The following is a 14,107-nucleotide window of genomic DNA, read 5'->3' as shown; positions in this document are numbered from 1 at the left end:
AGCCAGCTGAGCAACACTTAGAACAGTCACACGCCTTCCTTTATTTCACGGATGCAGTGTTATTGAAAGTTCTACCGATCGGGGAGATAGCTTTAGTTTGCACTTCTTTTTTTTTTTTTAAGTTAAAAGTTTGTTGTTTCTTTTTACCCCAAGTCAGTCCTGCCTTCTTCTTTAAATTGCAACATCAACAAAATATCAGAGTTGAAATTTACTCTGGAGCCAAGCCAAGGGACTCCAAAAGTCCACAAGAGGGTTTCAACTAAAACCCCAAAGCCACAGAGAGCTCTCCCGACAACCCACCAAGGAAAAACCTCTGCCTCATCCACCATGGTCACTACCTCAGTTGAGGCTACTGTGTTTGTGAATCAATCCAGGCTCTTCTCCTTGAGGGGGAAATTCATCGTAAGGTATTTGTAAAGTTAAATAAGCAGGCTCGGGAGTTTATTGGTTATAGCACTGGCCAACTCGAGCACCCTCTGTCCACCCACGCTCCATCCTCCTTTTCTACTCATGTAAAGTGAGGAGGGATGTAGCTCAGTTGGTAGAGTACCTTCCTAGCATTCATGGGGTTGACCTCTGGCTGCATCCTTGGAACTGCTTAAAGAAGCCGGAGGCAGGAGGATCAGACATTCAATATCACTCTTGCCTGTTTAACAAGTTTGAGGTCAGCCTAGAAGGCATGAGATTTTACATAAAGGAAATTAGTGGTAACAAGACAGAGTCCGATGCAGATAAAGACAAGCGTTGGATGTGCAGAATTAAGTATGATGAGGCCCTAGACCACGGGAACCTACAGAGGCAGCTCAGCAGCTAGACAGCGTCTTAGCCATCCGGCAGATTGCTGTCTGGGTGATTAATTTTAACGGCATACTGGAATGTTCCGAGGTGTCATGAGCTCTGTGAGCTTTTAGCAGAAAGATTGGTGTGTACTTTCTTACCGCAGCCTCAATGTCACGGTGAACAATTTTCCCTTAAGACAAATTTTTTGAACTTTAGATATTTGAGTAAAGATATTGAGCTTGTTAATCTCAGAAGTGCCTTGGCGTCTCTCATGGTTCACAGAGAGTTGAGGCTGGATGTGTCTGGAAGGTGCTTCTCTATGGTGTCTTTACAATGAGCCTTTGATCTCTGGGAGAATAAGACCAAATCGAGGCTTGTCATAAAATTATGACTAGCCCTGGGATTAGAATGTGGGCTTTGTCTAGAACGGCTTTTCACCTGCTGTGTATCAGGAAAATTTGGAATATGAAATTGCTTTAGACACCATCGAGTAAGATTTTCCTCCAGTTCTTTGACCCCCAAATTATAGCCTTTCTAGCTTTGTGTCTTGGTTCTAAAGCTCTCTTTGAAAGCAGTTCCCTCTGACCTTCTGAAGGAGGGATCCCGGTCCCAGCAGTGCCGCTGGCCTCTCGTTCAGGTGACCCACAAAGATGGTCCATGGTGTTCTGAATAGTTTGTCTCTCATGATCATGTTTGTTCAAGAGAGTCTGTGAAGTTCAGAGCACGGGATAACCACAGGGGGCTTATTTGAAGAAGATAGTATTTAAAAACACATTTTCTGTTGGGGTCAACAACAACTTGCTTTGGAGGAGAAATTGCAGGGTTGATGCCTGATGGGACAGAGAGCAAATAAAGGTGTTTTCGGTTTTGTTTTATAGAAGCAGCCGATGCTCCAGTCCTTGTTGACATGAGGCTTGAGCCAGCTCTGCTGACCCACTCATCTCCTGGGGTTCTATTAGCTGGGATGTAGACGAGAGCTTGGCCAGGGGACTTCGCCCGTTCTGTAATTAGGAGACTGGCTGCTATGGAAACAGCCAACTCGTTTCTATCTGAAGACCTAGATTTTACCAGGTTACAAAAAAGTAACTTCTAGACGTTTTAAGCCCAACCAAGAGCAATTTTGAAGAAATCTTATTTTTTTAAGTGGGGATTTTAGTTTATGTTCCTTTGATTTTCAAGACCTTTTGGAAATCCTCTGACTATGATGCCTGTTTTGAACAATGAGACCTGGTGCATGTGTTGAAGGTTGTGAAGTGGCAGTGAACCGATGGACCCATGGATGTCAGGCTGTGTCTTTGCTGACTGTCTATGTGGTTGAACATGTTTGAGCAGAGACTATTTATAAAGCAAGAAGCCTGTGGAGCAGTCTGTGGAAGTGGCAGGTTGGTTGAGGTTGCACGAGCCTAAACTGACATCTATTTTCCTCACCCTGTGTCTGTAGAACTGTAAGCTCATGAGGACCTTATGTGGAGAAGATAAATGTTTGCCCATAAGCTACTGTTCATTATAGGTGGGGCTGCATTGTATCTGAGTGTTGTCTGAGGTTTTCTGTCCTGCCTGGTTCCCTCAGTCATTTAGTCCCAAAGAAATCACACAGAGGTCTATATTAGTTATAAACTGATTGGCCCATTAGCACAGGCCTCTTATTAACTCTTCTATTAGCCCATTTTTCTTGTCTATGTTAGCCACATGGCTCGGTACTTTTTTCAGCGAGGCAGTCACATCTTGCTTGCTCTGTGGCTGGGTCAGGACTACAGAGGAATGGGCTTTCCTCTTCCCAGAATTCTCCTGTTCTTCTTGACCTGCCTCTACCTCCTGTCTAGTTGTCTTGCCTATACTTTCTGCCTGGCTACTGGCCAATCAGCATTTATTTAAAATATAATTCACAGAATACAGACCATTGTCCCACACCATCTGGGCATTTTGGCTAGTAGCTGTGACTTGTCAAGATGTTTGGGTCACAGTAATCAAGCCATTGAATCCGTGATGAGAGGGTAAGGAAAAGGCAGGCGTGTAAGTGAAATCCAAAATGTGGATCAGATACAGTGACAGACTGAAAAGCATTAAGTTGCTTGAGATATGGCCTGACACTGTCCAACCTCTCTGCTGAAATCATCACTGCTGACTCTTATCACACATGGTTATTCACTGAAGTGTGGCCTGCTTCCTTGGACCCCATGTCTTTCTCTTTCATGAGGGTTAGCCTGATATGACTGCCAGACCAAGTGGGGAGAAACCATGTTGATATTCGGTCTGGAATTCTACTACTGTTTTAATTCAATTTCCAGCCACCTGACCGTTACATATTCTGAGAGCAGATTTCATGGTGGGTATCAAGGGTATTAAAGGTTCATCTCTGGACATATGACCGCAGGCGCCTCGGCATTGTTGAAGGATGTCATGTGTGTGCTTGAAGTTCATTGGCTGGTTTCCTTGTATGGTTCTTATTCGGATTAATGAGGATTTCTCGGAAGTCGGTTTAGACCCTCTGCAGAACTATTGGTTGTTTATGTTCACAGACTGCAGCGATTCTTGCTTCAGTACAGTTCTTTACATCTTACACATTTAATTAAGATGCTGCAATGAGCTGTTTCTTCTGTCTTTGAGTTTCTTTTCCAGAGAAGGCCTAGTGGGTATTTGTCACCCAAGTCACAGGTCTGGCCGAGTGGTGTCACAGCTTGGCAGTTATGGCTCCCTAAGGCTCTGGGTACTTGTTCTTGATCCTCACGGTTTTCTAAGACTCTCCGGGTGCTTGTGCTTGGTCCTCATGGTTTTCTACGGCTCTCCGGGTGCTTGTGCTTGGTCATCATGGCTTCCTAAGGCTCTCTGTGTACTTGTGCCTGGTCCCTTCCCCTACTGCTTTTCTGCCCTCTCTCCATTCTCATTCTTGTTTTAGGTAGAACAGGAAAAACCCACATGGGAAGAAACAATATTTGTTCATGTCATGCTCTAAACAAATTTGGTTTTGACTAGAGAATAATACATATCATATTAATTTGTGAGTGATGAGGAAGTGAGGATTATAAATTTTGGTCAAAGATTCCCGATGAGATTTTTTTTTTCTAATCAGTATCTGATAATCTTATCCACAAGGCATAATTTACTTTGTTTTCTTAGCTATAGTTATAAATGATTGAAATCTGGAAATTAAATGTCAGCGTTGGTTGGCTGTCCAAATACAAATGGTTTTATACACCGAGAACCTAGACACCACCATGTATTAGCGGTAATGGGTAATTTTATTTTAAAATATTTATGATTTTAATATTACCTGTGATAAAAGGCCCCCCATTGAGCTTTAGCTAGGTAAAATTTCATTAAAAGTGTAAGCGCTGTATTTTCTGTCTAGAAAAGCAGAGAGGTTAAGCCTTATTAAATTCTCAGCAAAATGTCATAAAAATTCAGCTGCAGCACAATTTTCAGTGACGCTGTGAGCCCCGTTATGGGGCACTGGTGTACAGAGGATGCTTTCGTTAGTAAACAATAAGTTCTCATGCTTGCCTATGCAACGTTACAAATACTTTATATTTAATTTTCCCTTCCAAGTGAGAAGCCTGGAGTTGAAAGAATTATACAGACACAGCGGCCTCAGCGAGGAGGTGGCTGGTGTGAATGAGGCGGTGGATTTTCCTCAGTGGGTGGTCATGAGACCTCTGTGCAGCATTTGAATTTCAGTTGAAATCCCCTCGGTGGCCTTTTGGAATCCTTTGGAGTGTCTCCAGCACAGATTTCAACTATTTGATATTTCATCAACATTGTAGTGGAAAGAAAACGGTAGAATTTCCTTGGGATGAAAAAAATACAACAAACTTTCTACTTAAAAAAGAAAAGAAAGCAAAAGGAGCACATTGCTAGGTGGAAGGAAAGTGGAGCCTTTGGACTGTGTGTAAGAATTTAGGAAATGCCCAGAAAACTTGAGGGTTCTATAAAACAGGCAATTGGGGGTATTTCCAAAGAGCACCAATCGATTTAAGTTCACCTTCCCAGGTGGCTCAGGAACCAGATTCCCTTAAAGATTTCATGTGGGAGCCCACAGAAGTGGATTTGTTCCACCTTGCCTAAAAATCAGAGAGTTCAGATCTATTCTTGCTCCTTCAAGGTTCTATGATGGGAGGTTTGACCCAGGCTGTGGCTACTAAGAGCATGTTTTGACCTAGGGTGTGGTCACTTGATGCTTTGGGTATTGAGAAGGTGATTACTTTGTTCTCTGTATCTTGGTAAAGAAACTTCTTGACTTCCCCCTTCTCTTTGGATTGGGGTGAAAAGCCCATGAGGAATAAACACGGGGTGAATCTGATTATTTACTAGATGCCTTCCTGACTCTATTAGCTGTCTCTTGTCTATCTCTTTCTTAATTCTTATACTTCCCTACAAGCATGGACAAATAAGTCGGGCAGGACCTGGCTGATGTTGTCACCTGGATGCAGGATATGACATTTTTTTACCCATGAAATCCCAAATTTTCAGACTGACTCCTGTGGAGAAAATCACAGCATCTGGTGACCTGCCCAGGTGCCCCCAAGGACTCAAGGTTGACAAGCCTGTGAATCAGTTCTCTAGCAGGACAGTGGTCCAGCTTGCTACCAAGAAGCAAAACTCTGCCCTCCCCCCCATGTCATTTCCTGTCCCAATGAAAAGTCTTTCAGGATTTCACAGCCCTTTGCCCAAGCAGTAGTTTCTGCTGTGTCAGAAAGTATTCCTCAGAGCTCTTCCCTTAAAAGCCCAGAACCTCAGCTATTGCCTAGTCAGAGGAACTATGGAGCAGGAACAGACCTGATCAGGTACCATACCGGTACCCCCAGCATAGGAAACAGGCAGTCAAGTATTCCAGCCTCAGCAGGGTGCTTAGAACCCCAAGCTCCTGCACCGCTGCCACCACTGTGACATGTGCTCTGCAGATGACATCCTTGACACCATTCAAGGAATGGGTAGGAAAATCCTCTTTGGTGTAATATATGTGGATACAGATGGTAAAACAATATGATTTTGCCTGTTATTTTGCAACAGGGGCGCGTAACTAATACTGAACACAGTCAACACTCTTCTCAATTGGTCTGGCTTTTGGAGGGATCGTAGTTTGGGTTTTGGTTTTGAAATAGCCCACAAGAGAAAGCTATAGATCGCCAGGGTTTGGGAAACCAATTAGGACTACATTGAGTGCTCCAGCAGGCTGACCAAGAGCTGACTTAGGCCTGGGAAAGACTCAGCGCTGAGACAAGGGAGAGTAGGTGTTTTAAACTCTAAAGGTGGCAGACAAGTCACACCTGGTGCTGTTCAGAGGGTCTTTACGATGTAACCTTTGGTCCTCTGTACATCACAGCTGGTGCCGGCCAGGGGGTCTTTACAATGTAACTTCTCATCCTCTGTGACATCACACAGGGCAATTCCTCCTAGGGAACCAAACTTTCTCAGCAGGAAGGGAGAGCCCTTCGGATTTTGTAAAACATTTTATCAAGCAAAAGCCATTTGTTTTCAGGAAAATATGGCTTCCAAGTTGCTCAACCCTTCCTAGGCCATTTGTTTGCAGGCAAATGTGGCTCCTAACTAGTGGAGATGTGGGGCCAGGGTACCTGACCTCTTCCAAGTCATTTCAATTTTGATCGTCCTTAATAATGTTTCTGCCAATTTAAAAATCATACAGTTCTAGCTGCTTGGGAAACTGAGACAGGAGCATTGCTAGAGCCCAGGAGTTCTCTGCTAGTCTTGCAAGCCAACAAGAAAAATCCCTCCTTAAGGAGGCTTATCTGTACATTCTGGGCCAAACAACAACAACAACAACAACAACAACAACAACAACAACAACAACAACTGTATTTTGTTTTTCTTAACAACTAAAGATGGATGTTTTGAAGGTACATTTCACTTTAAATATGGAAAATACTTTTCATAATTACAAACTATAAAAATAATCCTATTTTTTTCAATAACTTAAAGAGCACAGTTGGTACATATGGAGTTTTGAAAGAAAATGACTCAGGTAGGGAATGGCACTAACAGGAGGTGTAGCTTTGCTGAGTAGGTGTGGCCTTGTTGGAGGAGGTGTGTCACTGAGGGTGTGGGTTTTGAGGTCTCCTTTGCTCAAGCTACACTCAGAGTGACACACAGTTGCTTTCTGCTGCCTGCAGATGTAAGAACTCCCAGCTACCTCTCTAGCATCATGCCTGCCAGCATGTTGCCTTTCTTCCCATGATGATGATGATGGACTAAACCTCTGAGCTATAAGTCAGCCCCCTGTTTTTCCTTCTAAGAGTTGCTATGGTCATGGTGTCTCTTTACAGCAATAGAAACCCAAACTAAGATAGTGTGCCGAAGATGTGTAAAGCTATAAACACTTCTAAATGCATGGAAAATTTGGAGTTGTATATTTAAAAAGATTTAGGATTTGCTTAAATCCTCTAAGTTAAATTCCATACTAGGAAAACTGTTGGATTTTTTCCTTACACACTAAAAATGTTTCTTGTTTTATTTTTAAACAAGTGTTTTATAGAAATAAGCTCTCAAAATTTTAATATGAACTTTTTATGAACTATTTCCTTTAATAGGCAGTGTTCTAAAGTTAAATTTATTTTTATTCTTTGAACATAGTTCAAGTTTTTAAAGCTGGTAATTTATCTCCAATAATACCTTTTTAAAGAAACTGTGAAGAGATTAATAAATTTACTTCAGAATTTACTAATGTCTTGAAGGCTAGACTTTTACTTTGAATTTTTTCATTGGGTATTTCCATGGCTGTTTCATTCTAGACTGTGTTTGCCATTCATCTGCAAAATTGCTTGACAAAGGGAATAAATCCAAAATCAAAAAGCAATTAACACACACACATATTTAGTTAGTTAGTTAGTTAGTTAGTTATGGGTTATATGTTTTCTAGTACTTGTTTTTGTTGATACTTTATATGGACTTATTTTGTATGCAATACATAGATCTTACGTTTTGGTTGTAAGGTATATGATACCATCTAGGGATCAAGAAAGCAGCTTAATGCTAAGTAATTTTATCTAGCATGTAGATCCTATTGTGATTGATACTTTGCCTTTTTAATATATAAATAAAAATAATACTTTCTAACGATATCAATTTTTCATTTTTGAAAGCTAGAATTTAATTTTTTAGTAAGTGTATGTTACATTAAAATGTTAATAAAAGATTTATGTCAAAAATAAAAATTGATGCAGAGGCTTGAAAGATGGCTCGGTGGCTAAGAGTATTTGTTATTCTTGCAGAGAACTGGAGTTTGGTTCTCAGCACCCATGTTAGGAAGCTCAGAGTCACCTGTAATTCCAGCTCCATGGGATCCAAACTCCCTGCTGGCCCCCCTGAGCACTGCACACACACACACACACATACACACACACACACACACACTCACACACACACGAGACAGAGAGAGACAGAGACAAACACACACTGTCTCTCTCACACACACATAAACATGAAAGAGAGAGAGAGAGAGAGAGAGAGAGAGAGAGAGAGAGAGAGAACACAAATGTTTAGAGCTTTGTTTCAAATTGCCGATTGTCTTCAAAGTGTGCACTGGCTAGTATCCATAGTTTCCTCGAGACTGAATCTCCACTTGTGAGCTACAGTATATAGTAGGAAATATGACTTTATATTTCTTAAGGTAAGTTGCCTGAGAGTTATCAGCATTTCAAGTCCGCGCTAATATGATAACTGATGAAGTTAATCTCGTTTGAGCTTTAATCTTTTTTAATTAAGTGGAAGCATTTTTTTTCCCCAGAAAGATCTATGTGCTAAGGTCTAATTTATAAATAGCAAGATTCACACCTTTTTGAAGCTCAGGTTAGTGAATTTCAACAAGCATGCTTCCCTATAACTAGTGCCACAATCAGACACCTCAGCAATTTGCTTCTAGATACCCAGTGTTATGCCCCTGCTGCTGCTGCTAGCGGCAGCGTCTAGGGCTACAGTTCCTTCCCAAAGACCTTGAAGGACATTTGTCTGGAAAGCCCATCTCCCCAAAGTGCAATTCCCTTCTCTCCACGGTTTTTCCACACCCTAGCAACCTTATCAGCATGCGGTCAGGTCATCTGCACTGGTTAGCTTTTGTTTACCTAACACAAACTAGGGTCACCTGAGAGGGCCCCTCCAATGAAAGACTACGCCCATCCAATTGGTCTCTAGGCAACTCTATGGGTTATCTACTTGATAGATGATTGATGTAGGAGTTCACCGTGGGCAATACCATCACTGGGCAAGTGGTCCAAGGGGTGTATAAGAAAGATAACTGACTAAGGCAGTAAGCAGCATCCCTTCACTGGCTCTGCTTCAGTTCCCGCCTCCAGGTTCCTGCCTTGAGTTCCTGGCCTGCCTTTCCTCATTGGTGGACTATATAGCTCAGAAGTGTAAGACGAAAGAAACCTTTTCTGTCCTAGGTTTGGCCGTGGTGTCATATCACAGCAGTATTAATGGGACTGAGACATGGTCTTTAAGCGTTCTGTATTTTATGTAGCCTTTCCAGTTGGTCTTGGCAGGTGACTGGGTATGCTGACAAACAGACATTGTCTTTTTTTCTTTATTCCAGTTGCCCCTGTACCAAGAGTCCGTAGTAGGGTGATTGTGGTGATAGAACACTTTCCAGGTCTCAGTATCTGATCAGCTGAGAAAACACATTGCTGCCTCAGGGCTGCCTGCCCCACCCTGGGTGCTCACCTGGGGATCTAGTGGTAGACTCATGACTGGACAGTCCCCTCATTGGAGTACAAGGCTTCCTGGGCTGTAGTGACAGAGATCCTAGCTGAGGTCTTATCTCTACTCTACTAGGCTGTGGCCAACACTTTGCTCCACGGCATCACAGCCAGAACTAATCCCACAGAGCTGCCCTAGTGAAAAGCGGTGGGAACACAGCTACCATAGAAGCCAACAGTTGTTGGGTACCTACAGGTTCGCGATACAATTTGTGCATTTTGAAACATTTATTTTGTTCTTTTTGAGAATCATTTCCACATCACCCTCTCCCAATTCCTACTCCTCCCATGTCCCACCAACTGCCTCTCCAATTATGAACATTTTATTATTTAATTGTTACTACTACATAATGTATTTATATGTGTATGTTCACACATAGATGTGTGTGTAGGTATGTGTGTATAGACCTATTGAGTCTTTATGTATAGACCATTCAGTATGGCTTGTTGTATACATGTTTAGGGGTGACCACTTGGGATTGGGTAGCCTATTAGGGGCTCACCCTATGGAAGAATGATTCTTTCTCAGCAGTCATAAATTGCCTATAGCTCTTCATTTAGTGGTGGGGCCTTGTAAGAGTTCCCCTATTGACACTGACGTATCGACTGGTGCTCTTATTGGGTAATTTGTGCAGTCTTCCTTTTTTTATTTTTTTGAGACTGGGTTTCTCTGTGTAACCCTGGCTGTCCTGAAACTATGTAGACCAGGCAGGCCTCAAACCCGGAGATCTGCCTTCTTCTGCTTTCCAAGTGTTGGGATTAAAGGTGTGCACTACCACCACCCAGTAGTTTAAGGGACCATGATGCTAAGATTTTAAGAGTATAGCTCTCTGTCCTCTGGGCTGGTTATTAGTGACTTATTTTTAGGATGAGGAGCCCGGGGACTGTAGTGCCTGGTGCTTGTGGGCCGTGCACAGCCTGCTGCACCGTCAGAGTTTGACTTTAGCTTGCTTCTTACTTGCCAGTCCCTTTGCTGCTCCCTCATACACAGATGAACCGTGCAACAGTGGGCTGCTAAATTAAATAGCTAACGTATGCTATAGTAGAGGGCTCAGTCTTATGCAAAACTTATTAGTGGAAAATGTCAAAGAGCAACCTGTCACCACAGGACAAGTCAGTTCAGCATATTGTGGGAGTGCATTTGAGAACAAATTGCTGGCTTGCTCTGGCTTTAGTTAATCAGAATTTATCCTGATGTCTATAGCTAAAAAAAAAAATAAGAATTACTTTTAATAAAAAGGGTTTGTGAGCTGAAAATATGGGGAATAAAATTTAAGATGTGACCAAAGCCAGCATATCTTCTATAGGTAACTGTGGCCTATTTTACAGGGATTTTTATGGTAAGCAGTATGGTACAGCAACAGGTATAAGTGACACACTGCACTCTTGTAATGACATAAACACTAAGAGACTGTGGCCTTCGAGAAACTTTGGTAGGCGATATATTCCTTCTGACAGAGTATACTTGGAGTAAAGGAGGAGACGGTGACTTAAGCACAATCCTAAGGAACCCCCCCCCCCCTTCTAGTGTTGAGAGATATTTTCTGGCAGCTGAAAAGATGACGTTAGAGTTTGCTTTGCTGTCTTGAAATGCTTCTTATGCAGAAGGTTAATTATCATTGCACCGAGTTTGCAGCAAGAAATTGGAACTTGGGATGACATCATTTTGGGTGATTAGGACAAGGGAGGAGGTGTTCTTTTCTGTATCGGGTTCTAAGTCAAGTGGCTTTTGGTGTGGTCTCTAACAAAACAAGTTCAGGGACTGGCAAGTTGGCTTATTAAAGTTTTTTTTGTTTTTTTTTTTGTTTTTTTTTTTTAACATGCATGGGGACCTGGGTTTTGATCTGTGGTACCCACGTAACAAGTCAGTCTCAACTCTATATGTCTCCTGGTTCTGAGAAGATAGATGCTGCCAATCAGATGTTCCATACTGGTGCCCTTCAGGGTCAGAGAGAGAACATGTTCCAAGAATGGGTTGGAGAGTAGCTGAAGAAAACATTCAGCATAGATCTCTTGCCTGTAAATGCACACAGGCACATGTGCGTGCACACCCCCACACCCCCACACCCTGACACCCAGGCTCACCGCCACCCCTAATCAAATTCAGTATCCCAAAATATGCTCAGACTCCTGCAGCCTCAATACATTTGCCCCTATGATGATCCAGAAGCGTCTGGGTGAAGGTTGATGGAGTCAGGTTTAAGGAATTGAAAAAGGTGCTGTGGAATTTAATCAAGTGTCAAAAGAGTCCTTGGGGAAGAAAAATGGAAAATCATTGCGATTGTGCCCCTCTGGGCTGCTGTGGCAAACTGCTTTATAGCTTAGGAATGACCTAACTTGAAGGGAGGGGAGGCTGTGCTTTTCATTTTGCTAACTCTGTATTTACAAACATCTTTGCAGATGTCGTATCTGGAGATATTTTTTGGCCGTATTCTTTGGTTTCAGTTTTTGGAGGGGTCTCCGCAGAAGACTGCTGTCAATACAGAGAGATTCATCTTTTGAGCCGAGCTTGAACTTTGGTTCTCTTGCTGCAATTGGACATCGATTGCAGCCTGAAGTGCCCACCCCTTCTCCTGTGAGGTCCAGAAGCCATTGCTTTCTACGGTTAACGAGACCAAGTTCTGCTCTCCTCCGTGAGCAGGGCTCTCAGCGACACACAGCTCTGCACAGTAGACTTTTTCATATCATCTTGAATTGTGAGATCCACACTCCAATATACCATGTATTGCACTTTAAATTGTATGGTGGACTTTCCATATTTCTTTAGCCCAAGCAACTTCTCAGATTCTGCTTTATTTCAGACAAAGAAGGAAATTATATCCATACTGTATTCTCCAAAGAGGAGATCTAGAAACTCTCTAGTACATCTCCCCAGCACTGACACATTTCCAAGGCATACACAAATTGGAGAACTTTTCCAGCGGACTGTTGACAGCCTCTAATCTTATGGGATTATATTTAAAACCGATCTGAGATGAGAAATACAATGAGGTTAATCAGGGAGATGATTTAAACTCAGTTAGTCAAATGTGCAGATTGCCAGGTCTGTCCATCGGGAGCATAAAGATCCTAATGAAGGCAGCCTGGGGTCATTTGTTTCTTTTCTCTGATATTTTATAGATTGATAAATTTCAGATAGGCAGACAGCTTAAAATGATTTAACTTATTGAAAGGGCATTCGTCGATCAGCTAGGGCCTCCCAATGAACATTTTCTATGCTTATTTCATCATATATCCCTCATCTATGCATCTGTTCATCTGTCCATCACTGTCTAAAATTCTGATAAATTTTAAAATAAGTTCCGAAATCAATGCATGTTCCCCTACACACTTCATCACACTTGCATTAAGTTGATTTCCATGCTTGATTCTGGTCCTTTCCCCTGGAACATAGGAAGACATCAACATACCATAGCATCCTGTGGTTTTTGATAGATGTTTTATCTACCCACACCACTTGTTCCGGAGGCAAAGAGTAGTTACCACCTTTGAATATCCTTTTCTCTTTCATAGTCAATTATCTTTCTGCTCTATGCTTTCCTCAGGTGACTGATTTTTTTTTTCTCTATAAACTTTGCTTTTGCCTCACCGGGAATTTTGTATAAATTCTATGATTTAGCACTGAGCTTCTGCTTTTGTACAAGGCTTGGCATGCTCCGAGGCTCACCTGTTGTGCTCAGAGCATGCTAGTTTCTTTTTCTTGTTGCACAGCATTCCGTTCACACCAGACTTGCCATTAGTATGCACTCCCGGGTCCTTACCAGATTTTAACTCTTTGAGAAGAGTTTCCAATTCATTCTTCTTAAGAAAATAGCGAGGCCAGCCTGGTCTACAGAGTGAGTTCCAGAACAGCCAGGACTGTTGCCAGGACTGTTACACAGAAAGATCCTCTCTCAAAACAACAACAACAACAACAACAACAGCAGCAGCAGCAGCAGCAGCAACAACAGAGGCTTCTTTTGATATATTTTATTTTCTTTTTCTTTTCCCTTAAGAAAGTACCTGAGATTTGGAGACAGGTATGATACACGCCTGTAATCCAGGTACTCGGTGGATAGAGTAAGGAAGGATTGTTTTTGGAGAATGATTTCAGCTACATAGTAAGACCCTGTCACAAATGAAACAAATGAACAACTAAAAAAGAAAGGAAAAAAGGAAGAAAGAACAAACTAAACCAAGAAACATCAAAAATAAAGATTCCTGGGTCATGGGTAGGCCTTTGTACTCACCAGGAGTCTTCAGAGCACTTCACATATGAACAAGTACTTGTATATGTGTGAGGACATGCACATATGTAAATTGTAAGGGGGATTTTGTTTGACAGGTTTAGAACAGAGGCTGGGCGCTCACACAATAGTTATTTACAGCCTGGAAATCTGGGGAGAGCAGCATCTAACCTGCCCAAAAAAGATGGGGCTGGTGTTGCAATCCCCCCTGAGACTAAGGCCTGGGAGTTCCCTGCAGTGTCAGTGATGCAGAGCTGTATGCAGAAGCTGAAGATTCTAGAGTCCAGTGTTCACTGGTCGTGGCAGCAGCCCAAACTGCACCTGCTTAGGGAGAGTATAGTGCAGGCTTGGGCATGTTCCCCTGTCTTCTGCCTTTGACTGCATCAAGGCTCTCTG

The 14,107-nt window shown here is 42.4% G+C and overlaps 1 pseudogene; it reads left to right on the top strand.

The window, feature by feature from the left end:
• The first annotated feature begins 5,220 nt into the window (after window positions 1-5,220).
• Window positions 5,221-5,801, top strand: LOC121450637 (annotated as a pseudogene).
• Window positions 5,802-14,107: the final 8,306 nt, after the last annotated feature.

Source organism: Microtus oregoni, unplaced genomic scaffold (assembly GCF_018167655.1).
Source record: "Microtus oregoni isolate MIOR12 unplaced genomic scaffold, Mior012 000007F_ref0000211, whole genome shotgun sequence".
NCBI classification, from domain to species: domain Eukaryota; kingdom Metazoa; phylum Chordata; class Mammalia; order Rodentia; family Cricetidae; genus Microtus; species Microtus oregoni.
The sequence above is the reverse complement of the archived record's forward strand: the minus strand, read 5'-3'. Positions and strand labels throughout refer to the sequence as shown.